General features: G+C 41.7%; 1 protein-coding gene across 10 annotated transcripts in view; it reads right to left on the bottom strand.

Moving 5' to 3' along the window:
* Nucleotides 1–13,414, bottom strand: part of fgd4a (FYVE, RhoGEF and PH domain containing 4a) — a 195,781-nt gene that overhangs the window by 65,048 nt on the left and 117,319 nt on the right. Inside the window, exon 1 of one of the 10 annotated variants that reach the window (XM_061917965.1) lies at nucleotides 12,880–13,029. The exons of the other annotated variants lie outside the window; for them this stretch is intronic. The gene's annotated coding sequence lies outside the window, so the exon portion shown is untranslated. Of the gene's footprint in view, nucleotides 1–12,879; nucleotides 13,030–13,414 lie in introns of those variants that run through there. 10 annotated transcript variants of the gene reach the window in all.

Raw genomic sequence — 13,414 nt, 5'->3', positions numbered from 1 at the left:
ATTTGTGCAGTCCTTTGAGACATTTGTGATTTGGGGCTATATAAATAAACATTGATTGATTGATTGATTTCTCAAGTGACTCAAAGCGCTTTAATAGTGACACCCAATATCTAAGTTACATTTAAACCAGTGTGGGTGGCACTGAGAGCAGGTGGGTAAAGTGTCTTGCCCAAGGACACAACGGCAGCGACTAGGATGGCACAAGCGGGAATCGAACCTGCAACCCTCAACTTGCTGGCACGGCCACTCTACCAACCGAGCTATGCCGCCCCATAGCTCGGGTATTTGTTCTGTTGTGTTTATGTTGTGTTACAGTGCGGATGTTCTCCCGAAATGTGTTTGTCATTCTTGTTTGGTGTGGGTTCACAGTGTGGCGCATATAAGTAAGAGTGTTAAAGTTGTTTATATCACAACAATCAGTGTAACCTGTATGGCTGTTGACCAAGTATGACTTGCAGTCACTTGGGCGTGGAAACGGCAGCCGCACACTACATGTGACCGGCCGGCTCTCAGTTAACATGGTATGAAGGAGCACGCCACGGCATGTTCTAGAGCAGTGGTCCCCAACCACCGGGCCGCGGCAGAAGAATCTGATATTTTTTATATCACATTACGCCTGTACTGGCTCACCTGCACTGGCTTCCTGTGCACTTAAGATGTGACTTTAAGGTTTTACTACTTACGTATAAAATACTACACGGTCTAGCTCCATCCTATCTTGCCGATTGTATTGTACCATATGTCCCGGCAAGAAATCTGCGTTCAAAGGACTACGGCTTATTAGTGATTCCCAAAGCCCAAAAAAAGTCTGCGGGCTATAGAGCGTTTTCCGTTCGGGCTCCAGTACTCTGGAATGCCCTCCAGGTAAAAGTTCGAGATGCTACCTCAGTAGAAGCATTTAAGTCTCACCTTAAAACTCATTTGTATACTCTAGCCTTTAAATAGACTCCCTTTTTCGACCAGTTGATCTGCCGTTTCTTTTCTTTTTCGCCTATGTCCCACTCTCCCTTGTGGAGGGGGTCCGGTCCGATCCGGTGGCCATGTACTGCTCGCCTGTGTATCGGCTGGGGACATCTCTGCGCTGCTGATCCGCCTCCGCTTGGGATGGTTTCCTGCTGGCTCCGCTGTGAACGGGACTCTCGCTGCTGTGTTGGATCCGCTTTGGACTGGACTCTCGCGACTGTGTTGGATCCATTATGGATTGAACTTTCACAGTATCATGTTAGACCCGCTCGACATCCATTGCTTTCCTCCTCTCCAAGGTTCTCATAGTCATCATTGTCACCGACGTCCCACTGGGTGTGAGTTTTTCCTTGCCCTTATGTGGGCCTACCGAGGATGTCGTAGGGGTTTGTGCAGCCCTTTGAGACACTAGTGATTTAGGGCTATATAAGTAAACATTGATTGATTGATTGATTGATTGATTAAAAAAAAAAATATATATATATATATATATATATATATATGTATATGGCTTCACGGTGGCAGAGGGGTTAGTGCGTCTGCCTCACAATACGAAGTTCCTGCAGTCCTGGGTTCAAATCCAGGCACGGGATCTTTCTGTGTGGAGTTTGCATGTTCTCCCCGTGAATGCGTGGGTTCCCTCCGGGTACTCCGGCTTCCTCCCACTTCCAAAGACATGCACCTGGGGATAGGTTGATTGGCAACACTAAATTGGCCCTAGTGTGTGAATGTTGTCTGTCTATCTGTGTTGGCCCTGCGATGAGGTGGCGACTTGTCCAGGGTGTACCCTGCCTTCCGCCCGATTGTAGCTGAGATAGGCGCCAGCGCCCCCCGCGACCCCGAAAGGGAATAAGCGGTAGAAAATGGATGGATGGATATATATATATTTTTTTTTTTATTAAATCAACATAAAAAACACAAAATACACTTACAATTAGTGCACCAACCACAAAAACCTCCCTTTTTCATGACAAAGAAGAAAAAAAAAAGAGGACACGCCCCCCTCGGGCCGCGGGACAAATTATTAAGCGTTGACCTGTCCGCGGGTACAAAAAGGTTGGGGACCACTGTTCTAGAGAACGTTAATGTTATCGTCATCGTTATTGCCCGGATGGAAATCTGAGAATATTATCCTCAGGAGATTTCAGGGAGAGGCATTGAAATCCGGAAACCTCCCGGAAAAATCGGGGGGGTCGGCAAGAATGCAGCTGAGCCACATCAGAGCGATCAAAGAGCCGACCCCTGCTTTAAAGTGTCCCACGCCAGTCAGCTGTACGTCACTCTCTGCAGAATACTTTCACCAGAACCTATTCTGCATAACATTTAACAGAATTGGGACGGGGAAATTTGCAATATCAAAATATATGGTCGGACATGTTTTGTATTGTTCTATTTCCGTGACATCATAACTCAAACAAACAAGGACCTTTACAAGAACACTGGCATTTCTCAATTCTGGCGTGCTCTCATTAAAAGATCCCTGTCTTGAGTGGCTGAGTGCACAATAAATGAGTAACAGCCAGGCAGCGCCGCCCTGCAGAAACACTTTGATTCACCTCCTCACTCAGTGGCCAGCAGGAAGGAGGCCTGCAGTCTGCATCTGACGCTTGTTAACTTGTAGGGAACATAGACCAGGGGACCAGGTGCGACAGAGGGGGCTCTACATGGTGAGAAATAACAATTCCACTGAATATTATGCAAAAGAAAAACAAAATCAAGTAAAAACTTGACCTTGATAGTGGATGTTGAGGACTTGTTTCCATGACGACCGGCCTGAAGATGCATAATGAATCTCTCCACGGTGCCAAGTGAGCCTGAAGGCTGGCATTGCAACTTAAAACTATGTCCACAGCCAAAGAAAGGTTCATGGAACGTCAAAACTGAAAAACCAGCAACACGCGTCATCATATCAAACCACAAACTAATAAACTAACACTTTTGCTTTTTTTTAAGCTATATATTTATCTGGAAATGGCGACAAAAACACAGGAATTAACCAACTTGAATTATTTTATTTATTTTTTTTTACAATTGTTTTTAACATGGCTGTGCAGCACTTTGGAAACGTTATTGTTGTTTAAATGTGCTATATAAATAAAGTGGATTGGACTGGATTGAAAATGCAAAATAAAAGGAAAGTGTACAACATACATTATAGAATAATTTAAAGGCCTACTGAAATGAGATTTTCCTTATTTAAACGGGGATAGCAGGTCCATTCTATGTGTCATACTTCATCATTTCGCCATATTGCCATATTTTTGCTGAAAGGATTTAGTAGAGAACATCGATGATAAAGTTCGCAACTTTTGGTCGCTAATAAAAAAGCCTTGCCTGTACCGGAAGTAGCAGACGATGTGCGCGTGACGTCACGGGTTGTGGAGCTCCTCACATCCTCACATCGTTTACAATCATGGCCACCGGCAGCGAGAGCGATTCGGACCGAGAAAGCGACGATTTCCCCATTAATTTGAGCGAGGATGAACGATTCGTGGATGAGGAAAGTGTGAGTGAAGGACTAGAAGAAGAAAAAAAAGATGCAGATGTTATTAGAAGTGAAGTGAAGTATATTCATATAGCGCTTTTCTCAAGTGACTCAAAGCGCTTTACAAAGTGACACCCAATATCGAAGTTACATTTAAACCAGTGTGGGTGGCACTGGGAGCAGGTGGGTAAAGTGTCTTGCCCAAGGACACAACGGCAGTGACTAGGATGGCACAAGCGGGAATCGAACCTGCAACCCTCAAGTTGCTGGCACAGCCACTCTACCAACCGAGCTATGCCGCCCTAGTAAATTAGACAAATTTACTAGGATAATTCTGGAAAATCTCTTTTCTGCTTATTGTGTTACTAGTTTTTTAGTGAGATTATATGGTCGTACCTGTACAACCTGAAAGTCGGCCCCGCACCAGTCGACGGGTGGTGGCGATGCCCATCTCTGCCCTTCGCAAGGGACCCTCTTCGAAACGCGATTTTTCGAAATGATCGCTGCATAAAACACTGTACTTTGTGTGTGTGGTCCAATCCGACCGTGTTCGCTTGACATCTCTGTTCCATAGTAAAGCTTGACTGTCATCTTTCGGGAATGTAAACAATGAAACGCCGGCTGTGTTTGTGTTACTAAAGGCGGCCGCAATACACCGCTTCCCACCTACAGCTTTCTTCTTTGACGTCTCCATTATTCATTGAACAAATTGCAAAAGGTCCAGCAACACAGATGTCCATAATGCTGTGGAATTATGCGATGGAAAGAGACGACTTATAGCTGTGAACGGTGCTGGAACAAAATGTCCTCTACAATGCGTGATGTCATCATACCGCGACGTTTGAACATGATGCTTCCGTGCGAAATTTAAAATTGCAATTTATTAAACTAAAAAGGCCGTATTGGCATGTGTTGCAATGTTAATATTTCATCATTGATATATAAACTATCAGACTGCGTGGTCGCTAGTAGTGGCTTTCAGTAGGCCTTTAACAAACACTTATTGGTATAGTGGAGTACACTACAGTATAGTGTTGTACACAAAGTTTCACCTAATTACCAAAATACCAGTGGCACGGGTGGTTAGAGGGCGAAATCACCATCACTAAATTTGCAATGATGATGTGATTTTCTTTAAAGAGGCTTAAATATGTATACATACTTGTAAAAAACATATCTGTCATTATTGTTTAGTATTAGTATATATTTTTTCATTATATCGTTTTGCCATATTTTCAATTGTTGCTGCTTATTCTACCTTGAGAATGTTTCAAGTGTCTAAAGAAAAACCCCTACGCAAATTTTCCTAAAAAATGACGTTTTTGCCTCTTTGAGCTGTAATCTGACCCACTTAAAATGCTTCAAAGTGCAAGTTAAAGCTCTGTTATGCAGACCGAAAGCCATTTATCAACAACATCCAGAATCGCCGATCTGTAATTTCACTCCCTTAACATGCTTCAAAACTCACCAAATTTTACACACATATCAGGACAGGCAAAGACTGCCATTAATAAAAAAACCAAACCCCAAAAATCAAAATTGCGCTTAGCGCCCCCTAGGAAAAAAAAAACAGACAATACTGCATGTAACTTCTGTTAGAAATGTCGTAGAGACATGGAATAAAAAACTTCTATGTAGGTCTGACTAAGATCGGGACTCGGGACACGGCGGCAACAGCCAAAGGCGGACCCGACCAACGCTGCTTGCAGCTTTAATTTCAATTGTTGCTGCTTATTCTACCTTGAGAATGTTTCAAGTGTCTAAAGAAAAACCCCTACGCAAATTTTCCTAAAAAATGACGTTTTTGCCTCTTTGAGCTGTAATCTGACCCACTTAAAATGCTTCAAAGTGCAAGTTAAAGCTCTGTTATGCAGACCGAAAGCCATTTATCAACAACATCCAGAATCGCAGATCTGTAATTTCACCCCCTTAACATGCTTCAAAACTCACCAAATTTTACACGCATATCAGGACAGGCAAAAACTGCCAATAATAAAAAAACCAAACCCCAAAAATCAAAATTGCGCTTAGCGCCCCCTAGGAAAAAAAAACAGACAATACTGCATGTAACTTCTGTTAGAAATGTCGTAGAGACATGGAATAAAAAACCTCTATGTAGGTCTGACTAAGATCGGGACTCGGGACACGGCGGCAACAGCCAAAGGCGGACCCGACCAACGCTGCTTGCAGCTTTAATTTCAATTGTTGCTGCTTATTCTACCTTGAGAATGTTTCAAGTGTCTAAAGACATTTAATGACTTTTTTTTCCTCAGAAACGACTAGCAACAAATCTAGCATCTTTTTCCGGTGTTTTTATAAAATGGTAATCAAAGCCTTTTTCATAGGGCCAAGTGAAGTGAATTATATTTATATAGCACTTTTCTCTAGTGACTCAAAGCGCTTTTACATAGTGAAACCCAATATCTAAGTTACATTTAAACCAGTGTGGGTGGCACTGGGAGCAGGTGGGTAAAGTGTCTTGCCCAAGGACACAATGGCAGCGACTAGGATGGCACAAGCGGGGATCGAACCTGGAACCCTCAAGTTGCTGGCACAACCACTCTACCAACTAAGCTATACCTGTGGGTCAGTTGTCAATATCCATTCATATTGTGACGACCTGCTTGTAGTAATGTTTTATTTGTGTAGTTTTGATTTGATGTTCATTTTTTTGTACATGAGAACAAACACACCGTCCGTGCCTGAAAGCGGATTGGTGGATGAGGAAGTGTTGTGTTTCTGGGAAGTACGGCGTGTTCGCACAGGAAGTAAAACCAGGTGAAATTGTGCCGTTTGTTAAATAAATATATATTTTTTTGTTATCATAAGATTGGCAACAAAAATTAAAAATAGCATCACATGTTGTGTGGGCTACAACACATTATATTACTTTAATTTTTTTTCACATAAAACACCCTTATTTTCTGTATTTTTTTAAATGCACTTTATTTATTATCCGAAGGAAAAGCAGAATTTAGAATCACTGTTAGTAGGGCTGGGACTCTGAGGGGACCTCACAATACGATTTGTCAGGCTTGCCTCTGACAGTTTGGTTGTGTTTTAGTGTTTCCTGTGTGTGTGTAGCATTTCCTGTCTTATTTCCTGTCAGCGCTCTTATTTTGTCTGTTTCCTGTCTTTCTCCCTGAGCGCTGTTTCCCCTCAGGTGCGGCTGATTGGCACCTGGCCACACCTGGTGTCAATCAGCCAGGTCCTATTTAAACCTATCTTCCCATCCAGTCGGTGCTGGATTATTGTCGATGTCACTTCCGTATCGTCGCTCCTGTCGTGTCGTGTCATTGCGGCGTAGCGGTAAGCTACATTTCGGTATCTGTTTGTAGCTTACTGTCTTTTGTTCCCCGCTTCCGTTTTGTTTTCATTCTACAAGAAACGACTTCTGTTTTCCCGCTCGCTACCCGCTAGCTTCCACGCTAGGCCCTTTTTTGTTTTTGCTAGTTTCCATGCTAACCTCCTTTTGTTTTCTAGCTCCCATGCTAGCTCTTTTAGTTTTGTTGTCCGCCTCGTGCGCACTTTTTGTTGTTGCCCCTTTTGTTCTTGTTCTAGTATTTTAATTAAAACATGTTTACCTGCAAAATGCCTGCCTCCTTCTCTGCATACTGGGGTTCGTCACAAACTAACTTTGACATGATTGATTGATTGAAACTTTTATTAGTAGATTGCACAGTTCAGTACATATTCCGTACAATTGACCACTAAATGGTAACACCCGCAATTCACGGTAATGATATTAGTGATAATAGTCAAAACAAATAGATTGCATAGTTCATATTATAGTTAGGCATGTTTTAATAATAAATACAACTATTTAGATTAATGCTAATGCAGATACATTTTTTCCTAACAAAGAATAGTGGAAGAATTCTATAGCACAAAATGAAATGATCAGAGAGCATATCAATAACCCTATTGTAGGGTTTGATATTGCAATAGTTAATATGATCTAATTGTTATAAATTGTAATAAAGCAGTACCTCAACTAACGACTGTTAATGTGATGGAGCGCTCAAAACACTTGTTTCTCAAATCAACGACAGCCATTGAAATTAATTGTCCATCCATCCATCCATTTTCTACCGCTTATTCCCTTTTGGGCTCGCGGGGGGCGCTGGCGCCTATCTCAGCTACAATCGGGCGGAAGGCGGGGTACACCGTGGACAAGTCGCCACCTCATCGTAATTATTTGAATTGGTGTTGGTCCCCTAAAAAACTATACCATTTGAACATTTAACATGCCTTTTAAAAAATAAAACTTTTGTACAAAAAAATAATACAATAGAATGTACTACTAACAACGACAGTATTTTCATGTAGTAATGTTTTATGAAGAAATAAATAATAATACAAATAAAATAAAAATAATAACATTTACATGCGTCGGATAATGGATTTACTACTACTAATAAATAATAATAAAACTAAACACTCAAAACGGTTCACAGAGAACTGAGAACATCATTCATTCACAGCACTGTCCTTCACACTTAATGTTCGGTATAAGACAATTTCTAGTGAGTACAACTGTCTGTAGCATTAGTTACAACAACTAAAGGCCTACTGAAATGAGATTTTCTTATTTAAACGGGGATAGCAGGTCCATTCTATGTGTCATACTTGATCATTTCGCCATATTGCCAACTTTTGGTCGCTATTAAAAAAGCCTTGCCTGTACCGGAAGTATCAGACGATGTGCGCGTGACGTCACTGGTTGTAGGGCTACTCACATCCTCACATTGTTTATAATCATAGCCACCAGCAGCAAGAGCGATTTGGACCGAGAAAGCGATGATTTCCCCATTAAGTTGAGCGAGGATGAAAGATTCGTGGATGAGGAAAGTTAGAGTGAAGCACACAAAAAAAAAAAAAAGCCCTTATCTGCTTATTGTGTCAATAGTGTTTTAGCAGAGGGGTTAGTGCGTCTGCCTCACAATACGAAGTTCCTGCAGTCCTGGGTTCAAATCCAGGCTCGGGATCTTTCTGTGTGGAGTTTGCATGTTCTCCCCGTGAATGCGTGGGTTCCCTCCGGGTACTCCGGCTTCCTCCCACTTCCAAAGACATGCACCTGGGGATAGGTTGATTGGCAACACCAAATTGGCCTTAGTGTGTGAATGTGAGTGTGAAAGTTGTCTGTCTATCTGTGTTGGCCTTGCGATGAGGTGGCGACTTGTCCAGGGTGTACCCCGCCTTCCGCCCGATTGTAGCTGAGATAGGCGCCAGCGGCCCCCGCGACCCCAAAAGGGAATAAGCGGTACGAAATGGATGGATGAGATTATAAAGTCATACCTGAACGTCGGAGGGCTGCGGTGACCGCCAGTGTCTCTGAGAGAAGCCAAGATCACGGCTGCCCTTTTGAAAGCTGCAGGAGGAGGTGGCATAATCCGCTCAAGTCTCCGGTAAGAGCCGACTTACTATCACAATTTTCCCATGCAAAAACCTGCTGATAGAGAAACATGTCTGCTTGACCGCTCCGTGTCAAAGCTTCACAACAAACAAAGAAACCCCGGCTGTGTTTCGGTTGATAAAGGCAGCTGCAATCCACCAACAGCATTCTTCTTTGACGTCTCCATTATTAATTGAACAAATTGCAAAAGATTCAGCAACACAGATGTCCAAAATACTTTTAGCCGTGAGTGGTGCTGGGAGAACATGTCCGCTCTAACCAATAACGTCACAAGCACGCGTCAACATAAGCGTCATCATTCCGCGACGTTTTCAACAGGATACCTCGCGGGAAATTTAAAATTGCAATTTGGTAAACTAAACCGGCCGTATTGTCATGTGTTGCAATGTTAATATTTCATCATTGATATATAAACTATCAGACTGCATGGTGGCTAGTAGTGGCTTTCAGTAGGCCTTTAAGGCCCCATTCAACAACTGTTCTTAGCTGAGATGTCTGATAATGGCTTTTTTGCCGGTATCCAATATTGTCCAACTCTTAATTACCGATTCCGATATCAACTGATACCGATATACACAGTCGTGGAGTTAACACATTATTATGCTTAATTTTGTTGTGAATCCCCGCTGGATGCATTAAACAGTGTTTTCCAAAATAAATCAACTCAAGTTATGGTAAAAAAAATGCCAACATGGCACTGCCATATTTATTATTGAAGTCACAAAGTGCATTATTTTTTTTTAACATGCCTCAAAACAGCAGCTTGGAATTTGGGACATGCTCTCCCTGAGAGAGCATGAGGAGGATGAGGTGGGCGAGGTTTTTAGGGGGTAACAGGTGGGTGTATATTGAAGTGTCCCGGAAGAGTTAGTGCTGCAAGGAGTTCTGGGTATTTGTTCTGTTGTGTTTATGCTGTGTCACGGTGCATATGTTCTACCAAAATGTGATTGTCATTTTTGTTTGGTGTGGGTTCAAATATGCATATTGGGGAAATAAGGGCGTATTTATATGTTTATTGTAATAGACACGCACGCGCTAACCATTTGGCATTCAGCAACTTAAGAACAGCAGGTGAGAACAATTTGGCCGTTTAAGAACACGTCATGAATTTGAATAAAAAATAAATAAATAAATGGTTGTACTTGTATAGCGCTTTTCTACCTTCAAGGTACTCAAAGCGCTTTGACACTACTTCCACATTTACCCATTCACACACACATTCACACACTGATGGAGGGAGCTGCCATGCAAGGCGCCAACCAGCACCCATCAGGAGCAAGGGTGAAGTGTCTTGCTCAGGACACAACGGACGTGACGAGATTGGTACTAGGTGGGAATAGACTCCTCTTAGGAAATCACTTAGGAAGAAAGATAAGAGGAAAGGTTAGGAACTTAGCCGCTAGTGGTGCAGCGCTAATATTTCCTGACAGTCCGTGACGTCCCGCCTACGCGCCTTCATTCCGCAACGTTTTCAACAAGAAACACGTGGGAAATTTAAAATTGCAATTTAGTAAATTTAAAAGGCCGTATTGGCATGTGTTGCAATGTTAATATTTCATCATTGATATATAAACTATCAGACTGTGTGGTCGCTAGTAGTGGCTTTCAGTAGGACTTTCGTTTTTTTAGCAATTTAAAGCAAACATTTAGCCGAGAGACAGTTCAGACATCAACACACTCTTGAGTTGGGGACACTCCAAAGTTGTCTGGCTTTTCTATGTTGACTTGACAGGCTGTGATGTCAAATGTTGACATTGCAAAAACAACTATCATTACAGTATCTCCACACTAAACACCAACCAGATATGACTTTACCAGTACATACCATACCATCCATCCATTTCTACCGCTTATTCCCTTTTGGGGTCGCGGGGACATTGGTGCCTATCTCAGCTACAATCGGGCGGAAGGCGGGGTACACCCTGGACAAGTCGCCCGCCGAGCCAAAATAACACTACTCATGCCATGGCCGGTTTGCGACACATGCAATTGGTTTGCATGCATATCTTATCAGAAAAAGGTACACAAGTGCAAGAATGACCTCCGGCATGTTGAAGATGATATAGACTGCAGTAAAGTGTTGACCAGGTGCTCTTTTACACAACACTTAACAAAGGGGTCAGCAACCTTTTTGAAACCAAGAGTTACTTCCTGGAGGAGTTCAAGTACCTAGGAGTCTTGTTCACGAGTGGGGGAAGAGTGGATCGTGAGATCGACAGGCGGATCGGTGCGGCGTCTTCAGTAATGCGGACGTTGTATCGATCCGTTGTGGTGAAGAAGGAGCTGAGCCGGAAGGCAAAGCTCTCAATTTACCGGTCGATCTACGTTCCCATCCTCACCTATGGTCATGAGCTTTGGGTCATGACCGAAAGGATAAGATCACGGGTACAAGCGGCCCAAATGAGTTTCCTCTCCCTTAGAGATAGGGTGAGAAGCTCTGCCATCCGGGAGGAACTCAAAGTAAAGCCGCTGCTCCTCCACATGGAGAGGAGCCAGATGAGGTGGTTCGGGCATCTGGTCAGGATGCCACCCGAACGCCTCCCTAGGGAGGTGTTTAGGGCACGTCCAACCGGTAGGAGGCCACGGGGAAGACCCAGGACACGTTGGGAAGACTATGTCTCCCGGCTGGCCTGGGAACGCCTCGGGATCCCCCGGGAAGAGCTAGACGAAGTGGCTGGGGAGAGGGAAGTCTGGGTTTCCCTGCTTAGGTTGTTGCCCCCGCGACCCGACCTCGGATAAGCGGAAGAAGATGGATGGATGGAGTTACTTCCTGGGTACTGATTAATGCGAAGGGCCACCAGTTTGATACACACTTAAATAATTGCCAGAAATAGCCAATTTGCGCAATTTACCTTTAATAAATAAATCTATATATATATATATAAAAAAATTGGTATTTTTGTCTGTCATTGCGTCGTACATTTTTTTTCCTTTTACGGAAGTTTTTTTGTTGAGAATAAATGATGAAAAAAACACTTAATTGAACAATTTAAAAGAGGAGAAAACAGGACAAAAAAAATGAAAATTAAATTTTGAAACATAGTTTATCTTCAATTTCGACTCTTTTAAAATTCAAAATTCAACCAAAAAAATGAAGAGAAAAACTAGAAAATTAAAAAAGAATTTATGGAACATCATTAGTCATTTTTCCTGATTCAGATTATTTTTAGAATTTTGATGACATGTTTTAAATAGGTTAAAATCCAATCTGCACTTTGTTAGAATAATAGAACAAATTGGACCAAGCTATATGTCTAACAAAGACAAATTATTTATTCTAGATTTTCCAAAACAACGTTTTTTAAAGAAATTCAAAAGACTTTAAAACAAGATTTAATTTTGATTCTACAGATTTTCCAGAATATTTTTGGGGGAATTTTAATCATAATAAGTTTGAAGAAATATTTCACAAATATTTTTTTGTCGAAAAAACAGAAACTAAAATGAAGAATTAAATTAAAATGTATTTATTATTCTTTACAATAAAAAAAATAAATACTTGAACATTGATTTAAATTGTCAGGAAAGAAGAAGGAATTTAAAAGGTAAAAAGGTATACGTGTTTAAAAACCCAAAAATCATTTTTAAGGTTGTATTTTTCTCTAAAATTGTCTTTCTGAAAGTTATAAGAAGCAAAGTAAAAAAAAATATGAATTTATTTGAACAAGTGAAGAACAAGTCTTTAAAATATTTTGTTGGATTTTTAAATTCTATTTGAGTTTTGTCTCTCTTAGAATTAAAAATGTCGAGCAAAGCGAGACCAGCTTGCTAGTAAATAAATACAATTTTAAAAAATAGAGGCAGCTCACTGGTAAGTGCTGCTATTTGAGCTATTTTTAGAACAGGCCAGCGGGCGACTCATCTGGTCCTTACGGGCGACCTGCTGCCCGCGGGCACCACGTTGGTGACCCCTGTGATATAAACTGCAGCAAAAGTGTTGAGCAGATGCTCTTATACACAACACTTAGAATATGCATTTAAAACATATTTTCCCAAGATTCTGGAGAAGGCTCACCTGATGTAAAGTAGTCACCTTGCAAATCCTCATAGATCTATCATCTTGTGTCCTATAGAAGAGCCCTGAGTTCTTCCAAGTGCTGCTGCTGAATGACGAACAGCAGTGAGACTCTCACAGCCATGCAAGCTCCTCCCTCACAACTCATGTTCGAGTGGCTTTCACAAACACACAACTCTATAAACTGCAATATGTATATGTTTAACTCGGAAATGGTTGAAAAAGTGTTTTTCTTTCCAAGTCTCGCCCCCCTCTTTCTCAAACATGAAGCAAAGTCAAATTGCTAGCTGATCAACTTCGGTCTGTTACCTATGCAAACAAAAGAAGACCAAATAAACAAGACCGCTGATATTATGTCCGAACAGAAAAGCCAGTTAGAAATGAAGAGGATCTGTCCAACAATCTAGTAACGTGTGATTAGAAAAGCATGAGAATAAACTCTTGTTGCAGAAGTTGTGGTCGGTAACAAACCACACTGGAAGACTCAGTTTTGACAAGAGGACCGGCTTGTTTTTTTTTAATATATACTGAATGT

This window comes from Nerophis ophidion, linkage group LG12 (genome assembly GCF_033978795.1).
Source record: "Nerophis ophidion isolate RoL-2023_Sa linkage group LG12, RoL_Noph_v1.0, whole genome shotgun sequence".
Taxonomy (NCBI): Eukaryota; Metazoa; Chordata; class Actinopteri; order Syngnathiformes; family Syngnathidae; genus Nerophis; species Nerophis ophidion.
The sequence above is the reverse complement of the archived record's forward strand: the minus strand, read 5'-3'. Positions and strand labels throughout refer to the sequence as shown.